The sequence below is a fragment of the Onychomys torridus genome, chromosome 22 (genome assembly GCF_903995425.1).
Source record: "Onychomys torridus chromosome 22, mOncTor1.1, whole genome shotgun sequence".
Lineage (NCBI taxonomy): Eukaryota > Metazoa > Chordata > Mammalia > Rodentia > Cricetidae > Onychomys > Onychomys torridus.
In genome coordinates this window covers 6,393,835-6,414,363 of record NC_050464.1, presented here as the reverse complement: position 1 = coordinate 6,414,363, position 20,529 = coordinate 6,393,835, and the positions used below count along the sequence as shown (strand labels likewise).

Below are 20,529 nucleotides of genomic sequence, written 5' to 3'. Positions count from 1 at the left end.
GAGACCTGGATGGAGGTCTGTATAGACAGGCAGTGACAAGGAAGTGAGCTACCTGGGCTAAGAGACAATGAGAGGGCAGAGAAGCAAGGCATATAAAGATGTGGGTAAGACAGGAAGTAGCTCGCATTTGGAAGCTGCAGAGTTGGTGAGGTAAGGTTAGCTGATGACTTTTCCTAATTCCCTGATCTCTAAGGCTATCACCCTATATTTGGCTCCATTTTTTAAATTTATTTAATAAGACCATTTAGAAATTCGTCTAGAGCTGGTGTTCAGCTGAGGGGCAGAAATTCACAAAAAAGCCACTTGTCTGTGGCCTTGTGGGGCCCAGCTCCACCAGAGCTGAACGCTGCACACAGCCAGAGCTGCGAGCTGCATGTGGCTTACAGAACCCCTGGCCCTGGGCCTGGTGGCACAACTCAGGCCCGAGCACGTGGCTGGAATCTCTTTGGTGTTCTCTCCCTGCCCCTTCCTCTGGATTTCCATCTCCGTCTGCCACCATACTAGGTAGCTGCTTTGAAATTCCCTCAGACTTCTACTGTTCTACACAGTCAACAGATTTGGTAAGTCAATTAAGATATATTAAAGGGTGAAATAAGTTAAAAGAGAATTTTTTCCCACATTAAAAAAATGGGAAATATTTTTACAAGGGAAGGAATCTCTTTTTGATAACACATTAAGCAGTCTGAAAATGGAACAATTAAATGAGAGGATAATTAATGTTGATGGGATGTACATTGTAGCAGTAACGCCCATGCTACCACCACCCATTCACCATGTCCAAGCGAGGGGCTGTGGATCAAAAAACAGAGACAAGAGACAGCGGGTCATTCGCCTCAGCAGAATGCCAAATGCCATTTATTAAAAGAGGGCCTTAAATACAGGCTTACAGCACAATAGGAGAACCCCAGAGGGCAGAAGTTCACTACCAATGTTTTACAATCTTGCATCTAAGCTATAAACACCCAATATGCTGGATACACAGACAAGTAGCTTCCCTTAAACATTCAGGAGGGTGGAACCCAGCAGGGAATTAGCATAAGGAGGATACCAAGGTCAAGGTCAGCAAGCAAGGCAACAGCTACCCAAAAAATGGGGGCCAGGGCCCTAAAGGTTTCCCCCTTTTACTAAAAAATGAGCTTCTGACTTAGGTTGCGTGGGACATCAGCAGGTCACCTTACCCATCATGGAGACACCTGCCAGGCCACACAAGCACTCTGTCTTAGGTTGGCGAGTGCCCCCCAGATATTACCCGTCTCTGAATACTCAATATCATACACGCTCAACTGTGTGTGTGTGTGTGTGTGTGTGTGTGTGTGTGTGTGTGTGTGTGTGCTGTAGAGTTAACTGCTGCCAAAGATCTCAAAGTGGCGCTGGGCTTGCAATCTGTGCAACACAGAAGAGACCAACAGAAGTCCTAACCCACATATAGCCAGTAAGCTAAAGGCAATTGAGCCATTTCCTTAATGAGCCTTCCTGCAAATTGGAGTCCTTGTAAGATGATATCCCAAAGGCAAATGGAACTTGAGTTTATAATTTTATAACTTTCAAAGCCAATTGAAATGTATATAACTACTGAATTAAATTTATCATGCCCAATAGAATGAAAAATTAGTTAACTGTGGTAGCTACTTTTGCTGCCAGGGTCTCCAGTGTGCTAGCTGTAGTAACCAATTATGAAATGGCAATCCCAGAAACAGTAGCAGCAGTGGCCACCAAAGCTATAACAGCAACAATGGCAGCAGCCAGCGACGTCAAATTCTCTTCTGGAGTGGGCGAGCACCATCTGTGTCTTACTGCCATGGTCCACTGGCATGGACACAGCTCCAGGAACACAAACCACCAAAGCCCATTTTTCTTGATCCCAGCACGACTTTAGCTGGCAGCTCTGCAAAAGAACAACTAAGAACCATAAAGAAAAAACAGACAACACACAAGGAGCAGAACTAATGGTCTCATAATGGCTACATTCAGGCTCACAAATTTTAAGATATCTTCAAAAGAGGCTAGATGAATTTCAGGAGGCCAATAAATGTTGCACAGAGGCACTCCTGAAAAGTAGCTACTACACCAGCTTGAAGAGGGTTGCAAAAAATGAAAAGGCTTAGCTGGCATAGTACTATTAACAAATGGAGGTCAGTGATCTTCATGGTTATCCTTAATCTCCAAGGTGTCTGGGTGACACGTTCTCAAACATACTTGAAAAAGCAGTTACCATACATTACCTTCTGGAGAATCTAACTGCATGGCTACAGTTCCTAAACTTACATTTATGCTTGCCGAGGCTGGCTGTATTGGACTCTCAATCCCCATTGGCATCAGAAGGGGAGAGTTTTTCACAAAGGCCCAATAGGTCTCTGCCATGTTGGGATTTGGCAGCAGCCACAGGGTGCACACAGCACTCAGGAAACCAAAGAGGAACCTCATTGTCTTGAGGAAAGACATAAGCAGAACCCCAGGCCCACACCAACACTGGATCAGGTTCCCTTCCAAGTGTCAGTAGAAAGATCCTTCCATCGCACCAGAGGATGATTTGCAACAGGAGCCATCTGGTGCTTATCTGCAGTGGATATTCCAGCAAAATCCACCAATAAAAAATTTAAAATATATAAAACAAGGGAAAGAATAGAATTTTACTTTAGCAAAATATGTTCTTAAGGTATGATGGCAGCATTCTACTATAGCCTGTCCTTGAGGATTATAAGGAAAACCAGTCTTATTAATTATAGAAAAATCTTGGCAGAATTTTGAAAATCCCATACTGCTGTAGGTAGGACCATTATCAGTCTTTATGCATTTAGGCACTCCCATATAAGCAAAAGCATGAAGACAATGATTCTTAACATCCTTAACCTTTTCACCTGAATGGGCAGAGGCAAAAATTAGAGAGGAATATATATCAATAGACACATGGACATACTGTAATTTTCCAAAGGAAGGTATATGTGTAATGTCCATCTACTACACATGATTAGGTAAAAGTCCTCGGGGATTAACTCCCAAGTGAGGAACAGGTAAAAATTCAGCACAGATAGGACATGATTTAACTATCTGGATGGCTATCAGTATAAATGTTTACACACTCATTAGAAAACATTTGTAAAGCAAGCAACAGTGTACCTCTGCCATCTGGGCAGAAGTGCCCTGGACTTTCATTCTCTTCACTATGTTACCAGAAACCACCACAGCAAAACCACGTGAAGTGCCATCAGTAAATACCACACAGGCCTGAGGAATAGGAGTCATCTGTACTATCTTGGGAAATATAACAGGATGCAATTTTTAAAATTGTCACACATCATTGGAGGGGTAGTGAGTATTAAACTGACCCTGCATGAAGCATGTCAATATGGCCCAATCATTATCATTAGCTTGCAACCAGGTTATTTGAGACTGGGTGTATGGTGTCACCACAATATCTGGCTCCTTACCAAGAGTTTGAACATTGATCTTGATTCCCTTAAATATAATCTGAGCAACAGCCTGAGGATAAGGAGTAATGGTTTTCGCTGGAGAAGCTGGGGAATGTACCCATAGAATAGGACCTGTTTGCCAAAACAGGTAGGTAGGTGAATGAGAAAAACAAAATATTCATGACCTAAATAATGATAGGGAAAGGATACCTATACCTTTACTGGGTCTATTTGTAAATTAGCCAGGCTAAGAACCTCTTGTAATTTAAAAAAGGCATTAAAAACAAGTTTTTTATCTTTAGCAGCCAATAAAATATCATCCATATGTCAATAACAATTAAATATCAGTGTTTAGGAATTGCCACTGGAACAGCTCTAAGATCCTGTAACAGTCTACATTTTCCTGACTTCTAGTAGAGGCCAGTTGGGATCTCAGGATTCTTGTGAAATTTTAGATATATCTAGCACCAGAATCCAATAATCTTTGGGTTTCAATCCCATATCATTTTATTTTTAATTTGGGCTGTTTATACTTGATAACTGTTTGTCAAAACATATTTTTCCTGTACTTTCAAGGCCTCCAGTTCTACATATAGGCACCATTTTGCATTTAAAATATGAAAGCAATAATAATTGAGCAATTCTATCACCAGCTTCTATTTCCATGGTCCTTTTTACATATGCCAATTATAAAAGCATTAAAAACAATCTCCATAGGATTTGAAGAGGTAACTTTAGGTAATACTCTTCTAGAGTATTTTTTTTTTTTAAGATTTATTTATTATGTATACAGTGTTCTGCCTGCAGGCCAGAAGAGGGCACCAGATCTCATACAGATGGTTGTGAGCCACCATGTTGTTGCTGGGAATTGAACTTAGGACCTCTGGAAGAGCAGCCAGTGCTCTTAACCTCTGAGCCTTCTCTCCATCCCCAAGCATTCTTATAAAATCTTACAAAGAGGATCCTTTTTTATAAATTCCAAGTAACACATTAGCACAAATAGCCAATTATTAACAATGTGGACCAAACAATTTACCTGTATTTTATTTACTGGAAAAATAATTTTGTAACCTCTTTATCAGTAAGAGATTATTTTTTATGGGTTTATCTTAGCAACAGCATTATTTAATAAGCTAACAACCCAATCCATTTCAGGTGTTATATTTCTATAGAATTCTAGAAAGCAACTTAAAGAGCAGAGCCAAATTTTCAGTAATAATCAACAGACAATATATACTTATATATAGTATACTAATATATACTTCAAAATTATGAATTCTGTTCCTTTAATTTATCTACCATGAGAATCAAACATTCATCTAAATATTTATTAAGAAAATCAAAAGAACAGAACATCCTTTGTACAATGAATGATTAATATCCCTGGAAATTCAAACAACATTGACTTAGCATTCCATGTCCTGACCAAAACCATTTTTCACCAGAAGTTGGGCCCGTTTAAACTTTTAGCACCTGTCCCTCCCCGGGCCACTTGCCCGCCTGTGAGTCCATTCCCCTCCTTAGCCTCACTGCTATGCCTCCCACCAGCACACGATGCTCTGGCCCGCCACACTCCTTTGTCTGCTGCTCTCCTGTTTAAACTTTCTCTTACTCCCATGAAGGGACTACTAATAACAAGTTATTCCCACCATAAGGGAAAAAACAGAAAAACATTTCCCATGAAGGGATCCTAAATATTGAATTATTCCCACTGAGGGAAAAATAAGAAACATTTAAACCAAAATTAAGCAAACAGACAACAAAACTTCTAACCTTTGAGCTTGCTTGCTTGTTCAGCCAGCAGCAATGAGGCCCACCTGCCAACTCTTTGTAATTCAGATGCTGCCACTCTGTGCTGGCAGGCAGAAAGAGCTCAGAGTTTCAGCTACCCTGAAACTTCTATATTGGAAAGAGCCCTTTCTTCCTCCATTACCACTGGGAAGAGGCTTTTCTCTTTCCTTCATCCTTCCTCTATAGGGCCCCAAAATCTTTAGGCCTAGTTTTAAATTTTTAACCAGGAAAATCCCTTTTTCTTGATTAAAATTTTCTCCCTTTTCTATTGGGAAATTTCCTTTCCTTCCTTCTCTATTGGGAATATTTAAAATCTTTAACTGTCCTGCTCTTCTTAACTGCGGTGCCCTCCTGCTGGACCCATGACAATTCACCCTTACCTTCTCTTTTCTTTAAAATGCTGGCCAGCCTTACTTTCAGGTGTCCATCAGCTTGACCCTTCTTTCTTGGATCCTGGTGGAACCTCCATTTGTAGCAGTAATGCCTGCGCTACCACCACCCATTCATCATGTCCAAGCGAGGGGCTGTGGATCAAAAAACAGAGACAAGAGAGATCAGGTCATTTGCCTCAGCAGAATGCTGAATGCCATTTATTGAAGGAGGGAGGAGGCCTTAAATACAGGCTTATAGCACAATGGGAGAATTCCAGGGGGCAGAAGTTTGCTACCAATGTTTTATAATCTTGCATCTAAGCTGTTAACACCCAATATGCAGGATACACAAACAGGGAACTTCCCTTAAGCATTCAGGAGGGTGGAAACCAGCAGGGAATTAGCATAAGGAGGACATCTGGTCAAGGTCAGCAAGCAAGGCAACAGCTACCCAAAATGGGGGCCAGGGCCCTACAGTACATAACATTAATTATGAATATTATTTGTTTGTTCATCTTTATTTTACTATTTAAAAGGTTGGTCAATTTAAGTGCCAAGATAAGAGCATTAGAAAAGCTTGTTAAAATGAATCATAGAGAAATTCAGACCCAGACAGGAGAATTTAAAGGTGAACCTAACTCAGGATTGACTTTAGAAAAACCTATTAAAATGACTTATAAAGAAATTCAGACCCAGACAGAAGAATTTAAAGGTGAAATTATTTCAGGATTGAATTATACCATTACAGAAAGACAGCCTGTTTTCAAACAACCAAACTTAATCTATCCAGTAATCTTATAGGAACTACCTGCTCAAGGGCATGCACAAGGTAATTGGACTCCAGTGGAAATGTTAGATTTAAGGAAATTTAAAGAAGCTATAGTCTCATATGGTATACAATCTCCATTTATAAAGCAGTTGTTAAACTTGTGGTCAACTTGTAATAGAATTGCCCCTCAGTACTGGAAAGAATTAATTACAGCTGTCCTAGAGGCCAGGGCACAATTACAGTGGTGAACATGGTTGAAAGAGGAGGCTAAAACAATAGAGCAACAATGTAGGACTGGAGGTGTGGAAATTTCCCAGGATCAGCTTCTTGGAAAAGGCGAATATGCTGATATATGAAGACAATGTTTATATGACAACCAAGACTTAATCCTGTGTCACATGGCAGCCATGAATGCATGGGACAGAATTGAAGAAGCAGGAAAGAAAATTGAATCATTTACAAAAGTTATACATGACCCCAGTGAATCCTTCACAGATTTCTTACAAAGGTTGTCTTCAGAAATAAATAGAATGATATCAAATTCAGAAGCTTGCCAGATAATAATTGAATCTTTGGCTTTTGAGAACAGGAATGCAGAATGCAAAAGAATAATCAGGCCATTAAAGGCAAGATCCGCATCCTTGGAGGACTCAATCAGGGACACAATTAATATTGAGTCTCCTGACTATGATGAGATGTGGATAGGAGAGGTAACTTCAAAAGCTTTGGGGAAAAATAATGTCAGATGTTTTGGTTGTGGTAAACAAGGTCATTTGAAAAGGGAGTGTAAACAGGGCATTTCTAAAAAGAATGTTTATTCAAGGAACAATGGCAAGATAATGCCCCTCCCTTCTGGATTATGCAGAAGGTGTGGTAAGGGTAAACATTGGACCAACAAATGTAGATCAACAAGAGACAGACAAGGTAGTCCTTTGCTTCTGCTCTCAGGAAACCCCCAGAGGTGCTTCATGCAGGCTCCCACAGCAAATTTAGTTCAGACATTTCCTGCCATCATAAAAGAAACCCCTTCTCAGAGCAATTAAATAACCAAATACTTATTGGAATAAACCAGGCTGCTTGGGGTGATAAAACAGCTGTAGCAGAGACAATATAAAAATCAGAAGAAACCATAAAGCAAATTTTTTTGGCAAAATCCTATAAATGAACAAAGACCAAAATTAAAAATATGAATAAATGACATTCTCTTGGAAGGTTTATTAGACACAGGTGCAGATGTTACAATAATTGCACTAAAATTTTGGCATCTAAATTAGCCTCTTCAGGAGGTAAATGTTCAGCTATTAGGGATTGGAAAATTATCTCAAGTGAAACAGAGCACAAGATGGCTCCAATGTATAGGTCCAGAAGGACAGAGAGGAAAATTAGAGCCATATGTGGCTAATATAGCCATGAATTTATGGGGCCATGATCTATTACAACAATGGAATACTCAGATTAACATCCCTCCAACCTCAGAAACAAACCAAAAACTAACACATGTTTCTGAGATAAATATTAGGAGGTATTATTATTATAAAAAGTGGTCACTGGCCATCCAGATTGTACAAGAACAAGGTACAACAACTGCTGATCTTTCAAAGACACCAACAGCTCTACCTTTAAAATGGTTAACAGACCCCTCCTTCCAGGCCTGTACTGAATCCACTAGGTTTAAAGGAATCCCCAGGGGAGTCTTGGCCCTGGAGGAGATGGGAGTGGAGGGGAGGGGCTGGGCGAGAGGGGGAGGTCAGGGGAACCCATGGCTGATGTGTAAAATTAAAACACAAATAAAATTTAAAAAATGGTTAACAGACAAGCTTGTATGGGTTCAGCAATGGCCTTTAACAACAAAGAAACTGCAGGCTTTAGAAGAGCTGGTACAAGAGCAGTTAAATGCTCAACAGCCATCTTCTGACCTCCATGAGCAATGTACACACATGTGTACAGACATACATTTGGGACAAACATCCATACACATGAAATAAAAATAAATAAAATGTAAAAAATCAAAATTCTCTGTAATGTGAGATGAGGCGATTTCCTGCCTTAGTATCTATGAAAGGAAGGAAGAAAGACAGAAAGAAAGAAAGAAAGGAAGAAAGGAAGAAAGAAAGACTTCCAGATGGTGGTACACACCTGTAATCCCAGCTACTGGGAGAGGCTGAGGCAGGAGGATGACAAGTTCAAGGTCTACCTGAGCAAGTTGGAAAGGCTGTCCCAAAACTATTTAAAATTTATTTTATTTTTGGTTTTTCAAGACAGGATTTCTGTGTAGCTCTAGCTGTCCTGAAACTCTCTCTGTCTGTAGCCCAGGCTGGCCTCAAACTCAGAGGTCCACCTATCTCTGCCTCCCAAGTGCTGGGATTAAAGGTGTGCACCACACTGCCCAGCTCCAAAATTTAAGGTTGGTCATCTATAGAACTCAGTTAAAGGAACTTTCTACCCAGCCCAACATCCTGAGTTGAATCCCAGAAACACACAAAACCTTAGGATCCTCTGATCTCCACACAGGTGTCGTGGCATGCATGTACCCCACCCCACATAACAAATAAAATGGGATACACTTTTAAAATATGTATTTACTTTTTATGGTTATGGGTGTCTTGCCTCATATGTCTGTGTTCCACATGCATGCAGTACCCACAGAAGCCAGAAGAGGGCATCAGATCCCTGGAACTGCAGTTACAGATCATTGTGAACAACCATGTAGGTTCTAGGAATCAAATCTGGGTTCTCTGGAAGATGCTCTTAACTCAGGTCTACTGGAACATGCTCTTAACCACTGAGTCATCTTTCCATCGCTGATGCTTCATATTGATTGTCAACTTAACCTGCTCTAGAACCAACCAAGAGATAAGCCTCTGAACACATCAGTGAGAAAAGTTTTGCAACTGTGTTCATTAAGGTGGGAATTCTACTCCAGATGTGAATGGCAGCATTTGAAGGGCTTGAATATAAAGGAGAAATTGAGCTGAGCATTTGTGTCTCTCTGCTTCCTGACCAGATGAAGTGGGAGCAGCTCCTACTGCCCACCATGCCTTCCCCACCACAATGGACTGCACCCTCAGAATGTGAGCCAGAGAGAAACCTTCTTCCTTAAGTTGCTTTCCTCGGGCATTTTGTCAAGGCAATGAGGAAAGTAACTCAATAAACAAAGTATAATCTCTGACCTTGGAAAGCCAACAATGATGACAGTGTTCTCCACAACGGGAGTCAGGGCACTGACTGCACATTCTGCAGAGAAAATGGGCCAAAGACAGTTCAGAGGGTTTTGCTGTGTCCAGAGCTAGGTTAAAGGCTGCAAATTCGTATTCACAGTTGCCTGTTCCCCACTCCTTCTTTTCTCTGGAACCAATTGTGAATCCCTGTAGGGAACCCAGGAGGTTCTGAGACGAATAAAACCCCTCGCTACTATACTTATTTGTACATGCACTTGCTTTTGACAAAGACCTCTGAGAACAGTGAAAGCCTAGAACTGGTGAGAGGGTTTATAGAAGATGTGGTTGGGGAGGTTATGGAACCTTTAGGAGGTGGAGCTTTGCTGGAAAAAATGTCACTGGGAGTGTGTCCTGCGGGTCTCTCCCTCCTTCCCTCCCTCCCTCTCTCCATCCCTCTCTCCCTCCCTCCTTTGCTGTGGATATCGCTCTGTGTAAATAAAGTTCTGATTGGCCAGTGGCCAGGCAGGAAGTATAGGCGGGACAAGAGAGAAGAGAATTCTGGGAAGTAGAAGGCTGGGGAGAGACACCGCCAGCCGCCGCCATGAAAAGCAACATGTAAAGACACTGGTAAGCCACAAGCCATGTGGCAAAATATAAATTAACAGAAATGGGTTAATTTAAGATAGAAGAAGTAGATAACAAGAAGCCTGCCACGGCCATACAGTTTGTAAACAATGTAAGTTTCTGTGTGCTTTCTTGGTTGGGTCTGAGCGACTGTGGGACTGGCGGGTAAGAGAGATTTGTCCTGACTGGGCCAGGCAGTGTTAGAGTCGGCGCTGAAACCAGAAGCTTCACTCCGATATCGGGTCACACAGAAACAGTTTATTTTACGCGTGCACACGGGTCAATCAGTCAAGCTTGGGACTGCAGACCCTGAAGCTCAAGCTCGCAGGCTTGTTATAGGGCAGTTTCACATGGGTTGGGGAGTGGGGTCGCTCAGAGTTCAGCCATCCAGCTGGCTCACATGGATTGGGGAGTTGAGGGTCGCTCGGAGTTCAGCCACAAGCAGCTTGTTTTTCCAAGAGCTGCGAGCTAGCTTTACAACGTGGAAGTCTTCTGTACGAGCTAAGCAGGAATATTTTCCACTAAGCAGAAATACATTTCTCTACTGGGATAGAGCCTAAAATGGAGCCTTTACAGCAGGAAAACTCTAACTACACTCCCTCCCTCCTTTCCTCCCTCCCTCCCTCCCTCCTTTCCTCCCTCTCTTTCTCCTGATTTATCAGCCTACTTCCTGCTCCTGCCACTGTCTCCATGCCACGCCTCCCCCATGCCATGCCTCCCCATGCCACACCTCCCCCCCATTAAGGCACTATCCCTCTGGAACCACAGGCTAAAATAAGCCTTTTCCTCCTTAAGTTGCTTTAGTCATGCTATTTTATCACAGTGACAGAGAGGGAGTGTGTGGAGAGAAGCTCTTAGCCTCGGCAGCAGCTAAGGTTCAGGTGCAGTAGCCAACCAAGAACCATAATTCTCATGAATAATTTTACACAGTGCTCTTTCAGAAATAATCATCAGACTTGAAATTTCCCAGCCAGGCAGTGGTGGCGCACACCTTTAATCTAGCACTCGGGAGGCAGAGGCTGGCTTTTCTTGAGTGTGAGACCAGCCTGGTCTACAGAGTGAGTTCCAGGACAGCCACAGCTGTTACATAGGGAAACCCTGTCCACCCCCTCAAACCCTCCCCACAAAAATGCATACTATCACAGAATATATATACAATTAGAACTACAGTTCTTCCAGGTGAATCCTACCTTTAAAAAAATTTTTTTTCATGCGGTATATGTGTGTGTGTGCTCAGGTTACTCCACATGACATGCAGTACCAGAAGAGAACAGAAGAGGGCGTGCCATGCCCTGGAGCCAGGCTTACAGACTATAGGGGACCATTCAATTTGGTTCCTAGGAACGGAACCTCTGTCCTCTGAAAGAGGAGCGAGAGCGCTAAAACCACTGAGCCGTCTCTCCAGCCCCTGATCCATTCTCCCCCTCTACCTGCCCCCCCCCATTTAAAAAAAATTTTTTTTTTTAATTTTATTTTTTTGAGACAAGGTTTCTCTGTAACAGCCCTGGCTGTCTTGGAACTCACTCTGTAAACCAGGCTGGCCTCGAACTCACAGAGGTCCACCTGCCTCTGTCTCCCACGTGCTAAGATTAAAAGTGTGCGCCACCACTGCCTGGCTCCTGATGCATTCTTGAAAAACAACCTCACTAAAGAGTCAAGCTGGGCATGTGACACTGGCTTATGACCCCAGCCTTCTGTGGATGGAGACAGGAGAATCAGAGAATCAAAGTCATCCTTGGCTATACAGGAGACTTGAGGCCAATCTGAGCTACATGAGACTGTGTCTCAATCTCCTCCTCAACAAACAGCAACAACAATGAAATAGCCTATATTGTGTTATTTGTTTGAGAAACGGAGAATGTATTCCCACCCTGCCCCAAAAGCCAATCTTTCTAAATATTACTAGAACCCTTCACCACTTCCAAAATGATGTCCCAAACCATTCTACATAATATAAACATTTGAACAGTAATTATCCAATTAGGACCCAATGAACCCCATAATGATTATGTTTGTGAGCAGCCTGTGATGATAGGCACTCTACTGAGTGACAATTACATATTCCTGCAGGATATAGTGGCTCATGTCTGGAACCCCAGCAGTAGGGTGGATAAAATTGCAGGATCAAAAGTTCAAGGCCAGGGGGCTGGAGAGATGGCTCAGAGGTTAAGGGCACTGGCTGCTCTTCCAGAGGTCCTGAGTTCAATTCCCAGCAACCACATGATGGCTCACAACCATCTATAGTGAGATCTGGTGCCCTCTTCTGGCATGCAGATGGAACAATGTATACATAATAAATACATAAATTTTTATAAAAAATAAATAAATAAAGAGTTCAAGGCCAACTTGAGCTACATAGTAAGTTCAAGGCTAGCCTGGAAGCCAGGTGTGTTGGCACTCACCTTTAATCCCAGCACTTGTGCTGCACAGAGAAATCTTGTCTTGAAAAAAATAAAAACAGGCAAACAAACAAAAAGGGTAGCCTGGGCCACATAGTGAGACTGTTATGGTTTCTATTGCTGTGAAGAGATACCATGACCAGGGCAACTCTTATAAAGAAAAACACTTTTTTTGTTTGGTTTGTTTTTCGAGACAGGGTTTCTCTGTGTAGCTTTGCACTTTTCCTGGAACTCACTTGGTAGCCCAGGCTGGCCTTGAACTCACAGAGATCCGCCTGGCTCTGCCTCCCGAGTGCTGGGATTAAAGGCATTCACCACCACTGCTGCCCAGCAGTTTCAGAGGTTTTTAGTTCATTAACTTTATGGCAGGACATGTCAGTGTGCAGGCAGACATGGTTCTAGAGAAGGAGCTGAGAGTCCTACATCTTGATCTGCAGGAAGCAGCAGCAATTGTGTATCACAATGGGGGTAGCTTGGGCATAGGAGATCTCAAAGCCCACCCCCACTGCTACAAGCTGCAAAAATATACAAAGCAGGATTTCAGCTGAGTATGACAAAGCTAATACCTGGAAGTAGCCAAGGCCTCCCAGAGGTCAAGTTGAGGCTCAAGGAGCCTTGGTGATATTTGGCTTTTGATTATCAGCCATTTCCTGCTATGAGTTTCTTGTGTGCTATTGTAGCTTTTCCATCATTTATTGGGCACCATTTCCCCTCTACTAAAGGAATATTCAGATAACTTTCTGCACTGAGAGCTATGCACAGCCAGAATCCAGTTCAAGTCTCCCTGTAATTATCATCATTGGCAGCATCGGCCAGGACCATCCCCAGAGGGATGAAAGTACTTTATCAGAAATATCTCTGTACTCTCTAAGAACAGACTTATGCATCCAAGACCAAATGAAACAACACCTGTCTTCTAGGTCAGGAGGATAGCTTTATTACTTATGCAATTTAGGGTAAGATCCTCCTTTCTTACATCCTTACTAATAGACTTCTAATTTCTTACCTAACCACTTCTAGGAATGCAGATTGAGCACATAAATTCCCTTCTTGATATACTAACCGATCAGAAGAACTACATGGGTAAGACCTAGAGAGGAACGGACTAGACGGGAAGAACTAGATTGAAGGGCTAGAAGAGAGTACTAGAGGAACAAGATGGAAGATGAGGAAGAGCCAGATGGGGAAGAACAATGTGAGAGAGAAGGAGATGGGAGAGGAGCTGAGATGGGAAAGAACTAGATGAAGGAAATAAGATAGAACCTAGAGGGGACAGCAGATAGATGTAGGGAGAAATCAGGCAAGAAAGGAGCTATGAGAGCAGAATAGAAGCTGTGTAGAGAGGGAACTGACTCAGAAGAATAAAGTGTATGGACTAAGGAGTTTTGTGTACATAGATTCATTGCTTATCCTCAAAGATTGAATTATCAGCTGGTTGTAGATTCTTCCCGGACCCTGGGAAGGGACTATTGAGGGGCTGGACCTCCTTAGTCCCCAATACTCCACAGTGACACACTTCCTCCAACAAGGTCACACCTCCTAACAGTGCCACTCCTTATGCTGACCATTTTCATTCTTCCTTTCTTCCTTTCTTTTTCTTTTTCTTTTTCTTTTTCTTTTTTTTTTGTTTGTTTTCACAGAGACCCGCCTGTCTCTGCCTCCAGAGTGCTGGGATTAAAGGCGCTACCACTGCCCAGACCATTTTCTTTCAAACCACCACAGAGACCCTGTTTCAAAAAATAAATAAGTAAATAAATAAATATTCCTGCTACCCTGTAACCAACACATATGATTAACTAAACAATGTAATATATACCAAAGACACACTGAACATGCATGGTGGAACACGTACAGTCTAACCACCAAAAAGGTGACAGGCAATTGTCCTGTTCATGATTATCAGAAAAGTAGACCAAATATGCAAAATATCTGCTCCAAGTTTAGATAGAATAAAGGTAAAACCTACGAGGTTAAATACCAAGAACCAAGAGAACTTAAGAGAGCCAGCCCCGTGTGGGACTGCTTTTCCTCAGCTGAGATAAGCTCTTGCTGTGTAGCCCAGACTAGTCCCAGATTCCAGGACTCTCAGTAGCTGGGGCTACAGAAGCATAACACTGCACCTGGCTTTCTGGTTCCAGGAGATTGAGAACCAAAATAGTGCTTTTGACAGCATCCCAGGAGCACAAAGAGGAGCTGCAGTCTAGGACCCATCATGAATCTCAATGATTCCTGGATGCTTTTCTTAGATTTCTCTTTGCTGGTGCTAGGAATAGAACTATGAGCCTTGTATATACCGGGGAAACACTCCACCTGTGAGCCAGACCCTAAACCCATCACTGGGGGTTTCTAGGTGGGGGTTTCTAGGTGGGGGTTTCTAGGCAGGTGCTGTACCTGTGAGCCAGGCCCTTACCTCCTATATATAAATATTTCTCTGTCTCTGTCTCTGTCTCTATCTCTGTCTCTGTCTCTCTCTCATATATATTACAGGCTGCAGTCCAACAATGGCTAGCTGTGAATGGAAAGTCCAAAAATCTAGTAGATGCTCAGTCCTATGAGGCTGGGTGTCTCAGCTGGTCTGCTGGATCCTGAAGGAGAATGGATGTGCTGATGAGGCCAGGACAAACAGGTGAAGAACAAACCTTCCTTCTTCTGTTACCATTATATAGGCTTCCAGCAGAAAGTGTGGCCTGGATTAAAGGTGTGTCTTCCAGCCTCAAGATCAGATCAAAGGCCCATTGTCTTTTGCCCCAGGATCCAGATCACAAGTGTGGTTTCAGGATTACAGTTCATTCCAGTTATAGTTAAGTTGACAACCAGGAACAGCCATCACAGAACCCATCTCAAAATAGTTCCACTTCTGATTTTTCAATTTTATGATGGTGTGAAAATGACACAGACTTAGTAGAAACCACTCTTCAGTTCCTGAATTTTGCATATTCCCAATCTAGCAATATGAATTTGGGCCTTTTCTTGTGATACTGACCAGGGCAGTGAGCTAGCTACAGCTTCCAGTCAGCCATGGGATCACAAAAGAAAGCCGATAATACTATATAGACTTCTGCCCTGCTAAGCTATCAAAGTTGTAGGTTAGATGTTATGATAGTGGTAAGTTGTCAGTTTACTAATACTCAAGAATCCCTTGAGAAGAGAGCCTTGATGGAGAAATTGTCCGTGGGGAATTGTCTTGATTTTAATTGATTATTACTTTATATAGGAGGACTTGTCCCCTTGAGGGTGGCACTGTTCCCTAGGCAGGGGAGTTTGAACAGTATAAGAGAGAAGCAAGCAAAGGACTCAGACATTTATTCTCTCTCTGCTTTTGAGTATGGGTATGACATTTTGAGTTCTAACCTTGACTCTCCCAGAATAATGGACTGTAAATGTAAGCCAAATAACCTCTTCCCCCTCCCTAATTTGCTTTTGGTCAGAGTATTTTATCACAGAAACAGATATGAAGGTAGCATTCTGTATTTCCTTTTTTTGGAAGGATTATTTTTATTTATTTATTTTTGCTTATAGCAGGAGGGGGATGGTGCCTGCCCATGGAGACCAGAAGAGGGTGACAGATCCCTGAGAGCTGGAATGACAGGTGTTTTAAAGCTGTCTGACATGGATTTGGGACTAATTCAGGTACTCTAGTAGGGCCATCCCTCTGGCCCTAGCATCCTGCATTTCTAAGCACCAATGTTTATGAGTAGGATGCTGAATATCCCCCCAAAGACCTGAGTGTTAAAGGCTTGGTCCCCAAGGCGGCACAACCACAAGGTCGTGGGGCGCTCAGGAGGAAGAACTTAGTGAGAGCCCACTCTGTAGGGTCACAACTTTGAAGAGGAGCCTAGTACCCTGATCTCTTCTACATTTTTATTTTTACTTCCTAGTCTTGAGGCAAGCACTTTGTTATACAACATGTTCCCTCCCTGTCATTATCATCCAGCACATCCACCATAGACCCAAAGCAATGGGTCTGCCTAATCTCATATGATGTGCATGTATATGATGCATGTGTATATAGTGTGTATGTGTGTACACACATGAGTATTGGTGTATTTGTGAGTATTGGTGCACAGGTGCTATGGTAAGCATGTGGAGGTCAGAGGTCAACCTTGGTTGTCAGTCCTTGCCTTACAACTTGTTGGAAGCACGGTCTCCTGTTTAGACCTGTGCACACCAGGCTAGCTGGCCTGTGGCTTCCTAGAATTTTCCCGTGTCCCTCTCCCATCCAGCCATAGCACACTAGGATTATGTGTGCTACTCCATCAGCTTTATGTGGGCTCTGAGGATCTGCACTCTGGTCCTCACAGTCGTATGGCAAGTGCTTTATATATTGAGCCATCTTGCCAGCCCAAACTTTTCCCTTTATAAGTTAATGATCATTAAGTACATATCATAGTGATGGAAAGCTATTTACCCTGATAACTAATTTTTTAAAGGCATACTTCTCATTTTAGATACTAAATCAGTGTCATTACACAAGTCTAAAAAGCAAGCACTGAATAACCCAATACTCACTCTCTTTGGAATTTAAGTGATTATACAAGGCCACAAAGGTATACTGGGAAAGCAGAAGGCCATTCTTGCTCCCTACCTTGTATCAAAAATTTCAAGTCTCAAAAATACTCTTACAGTTTCCTCGGTTGTAGAATGAAGCAGCTTGACTTAAAGAGCCTTGTATAAAGCTAAGAATTCAACTGCCTCAAATGCTCCCATAAAACATGAAATGGAGGCTGTATTTAGGCTAACACGCTAAACAGTGACTCAGAAAGATGAAATTGAAGCTGGCGGTGGTGGTGCACACCTTTAATGCCAGCACTTGGGAGGCAGAAACAGGTGAATCTGTGAATTCTGGGCGAGCCTGGGCTACATGGCAAGTTCCAGACTAGCCAGGTATACCTAGTGAAATTCTGTCTGCAAAAACAAACAAAACAAAAATAAAACAAACAAACAAACATAGAGTCAGGTTACCTACTGACTCCTGGCTCTAATTTAGTGGTGTTGTGATGCTTTGCTCTGTCAACCTGACTGGATTTAGAATCTTCCAGGAGACACATCTGGGCATGTCTGAATGTGGTGGCACCATCCCTTGGCTGGGGTTCTGGACTGAATAAAAAGGAGAAAGTGAGCTGAGTACCATCCTTCACCTCTTTGCTTCCCAACTTGGACTGGATGTGGGGGCATATGCCTGTCTATAACCAGCAGCCTCCAGCTCCCTCTGTCATGACAGCATTCAAACCATATGCTAGGGCTGGAGAGATGGTTCAGCCATTAAAGGCTAGGCTCACGACCAAAAGACCAAACCATATGCTAAAATATACCATTCCTTCCTTAACTGGCTTTTGTCATAGATTTATCACAATGATAGTAAAGTAACAAACCGACATGGGTGCACACTTGTTGGTTATCATAGACAGTACATTTTTATCTATCCCGACTAAACTTCTTCAAAGAAGAAACCATCCTGTGTAAAGAGTTGGAGTCTAAATAAAACACAGCCCAGTTTTACTTTGTTTGCTTGTTTTTGGCTTTGGGTACCAACTGTATACACTCAGGGACTGGCTCACTTAATCTACAGATGCATAAGGAATACTTGTTTCCCATAAATGCTGTTCTTCCTTTATGTTTTTTTTTTTGTTTTGTTTTGTTTTGTTTTTCGAGACTGGGTTTCTCTGTGTAGCTTTGTGCCTTTCCTGGATCTCGCTCTGCAAACCAAGCTGGCCTTGAACTCACAAAGATCCACCTGCCTCCTCCTCCCAAGTGCTGAGATTAGAGGCATGTGCCACCACTGCCCAGCCTCTTTATGGTCTCTTAGGAGATATTTTTAATTTACAATTATCTTCCTACTCCACCCCTTTGCTCCCCCATGACAGAACCTGTGTTGTGGAATATTCCTTTACATGGTGTGAAGATGTGTCACTGTGATGGGTTGAATAAAGAGCTGAATGGCCAATAGCTAGGCCATTAAGCAGGACTTCTGGGGGCAGAGAGGACTTGGGGAAGAAAAAAGAGGAAAACAGAACTTCAGTGATAGCAGAGATCACAGGATACTGTGACCAGATGGGGTGGAGGTGCTCTTCTGAGCTACAGAAGGAATGCTCTGATGGGTAAGATGCCTGAAAGTCAAAAGAATTATAGTTGTTCACAGTTAGAAATGTTAATCTTTGGGGCTTGGGAGATGGCTCAGCAGTTAAGAGCTCTTCCAGAGGACCCGGGTTCAATTCCCAGCATCTGTATGGCAGCTCACTACTGTCTGTAACTCTAGTTCCAGGGTCCCCGACACCTTCACACAGACATACATGCAGGCAAAACACTATTGCTGATTTTTTTTTAAAAAAGGAAATGATGATCTTCTTGCTAGTCTTGCCATTCCTGGACCCAAAACGCTCCATGGCTTCCACAATGTTCATGCCTTCTTTCACCACCAACCCTGAAGCTGGGAGTACTCAACATTTGAAATCAATGGAAGAGATGGACTCTTCTTGCTATAGCCTTCTTACCTGATATTCCCACCAATGCAACTCTGCCAAATGCATCAAATTATGGCTTTCTCTAGTCCTGAAATTATAAAAGTTCACAAAAGGCCAGCAAGATGGCTTAGTGGGTAAAACGCTTGCTGAGCAAGCCTGACCACACGAGTTTGATCCCTGGAATCCACATAAGGGTGAAAGCAGAGAACTGACTCCCCAAAGGTGTCCTCTGGCCTCCATAAAAATGCTACCCAAACACACATCATATGAACAAACTAATAATGATTCTAGAAAACAATACCACTGGTTTCAAGGTGGAACATGCATTTAAGTAATAAATCTGAGCACTTATACTTGGTTCTGAATAAACTATTTCTTTATTTCTTTTAAGGCAGTGTTTACTGCCTGCTGGGTCAAATACTTGAACCGCCACAAGAGAACAAGACAAGGACTGGGTTGCCTACCTGTAGTGGGACCTGGGTACTGGTTGCCTCATAATTCCCTCCAGGGCAGGGGCAGTGTCTGACTGGAAGTGGGGTTCAGGGTAGTTCTTTAGAAGCTGCATGTACACAGCAAACAGACTCTTGCTGTATTGCCGTTGTTCCTTCTTGTGGTGTCATCATGGGTGCAGGACAAGTGATCCTGGTCCAGGAGTGGTCAAGGAGACTCTTGGGTAGATATGAGACTTGCAGCACTCCAGGCAGAACGTGGTCTACTAGTTCTCCCCAGCCTCTGTGAAGGAACACAGACTTATTTGCAGAGGCTGGGGAGGTGGCTTAGCTTGAACGACTGTACTGTTCTGCAGAGGACTTGAGTTCAGTTCCCAGCACCCACATTGGGCCGCATACAATCCCAGCTACTGGCCTCCAAGGGCACTTGCACTCACATGCACATGCATACACTATATATATATATATAAGCTTGAACTGCTCTTCAGACCCACGAGGCCAGAGAGAACATAATCCTTTTACAGCAAAAAGCACTTGAGAAGCTGCCAACACTTCACACCTGGGCCATGGCTCAGGTACACGCGCGCGTGTGTATATATATATACACATATATACACATATACATATACATACACACACACATATATACACACACACACATATACATATTATATATACATATATATACACATATACATATACATACACACACATATACACACACACATATACATATTATATATACATATATATATACATATACATACACACACACATATATACACACACACATATACATATTATATATACATATACATACACACACACACACACACACACACATATATATAACTTTTTTATTCCTCCTTAAAGAAAGGAGTAGGACACACACACACACACACACACACACACACACACACACACACACACACACACACATATATATAACTTTTTTATTCCTCCTTAAAGAAAGGAGTAGGACTCCCACCCAGTTCCTCAGGCACGCCCTAGCGCTGACAAGCGGCGGCCTCGCGAAGCGACCACGGCTGTTCGGACACAGCCTCCCAACGCGCGCTGAGCTCTGCGCCTGCGCCCGC

The 20,529-nt window shown here is 42.7% G+C and overlaps 1 long non-coding RNA gene across 1 annotated transcript; it reads right to left on the bottom strand.

The window, feature by feature from the left end:
- Positions 1-1,859: 1,859 nt before the first annotated feature.
- LOC118572160 lies at positions 1,860-20,482 on the bottom strand. Its single transcript, XR_004943474.1, has 4 exons — positions 20,421-20,482; positions 19,448-19,715; positions 5,582-5,725; positions 1,860-1,885 (listed from the first exon to the last, which is right to left on the bottom strand). It is a non-coding gene; the product is annotated as an uncharacterized LOC118572160 (long non-coding RNA).
- Between the last annotated feature and the right edge of the window lie 47 nt (positions 20,483-20,529).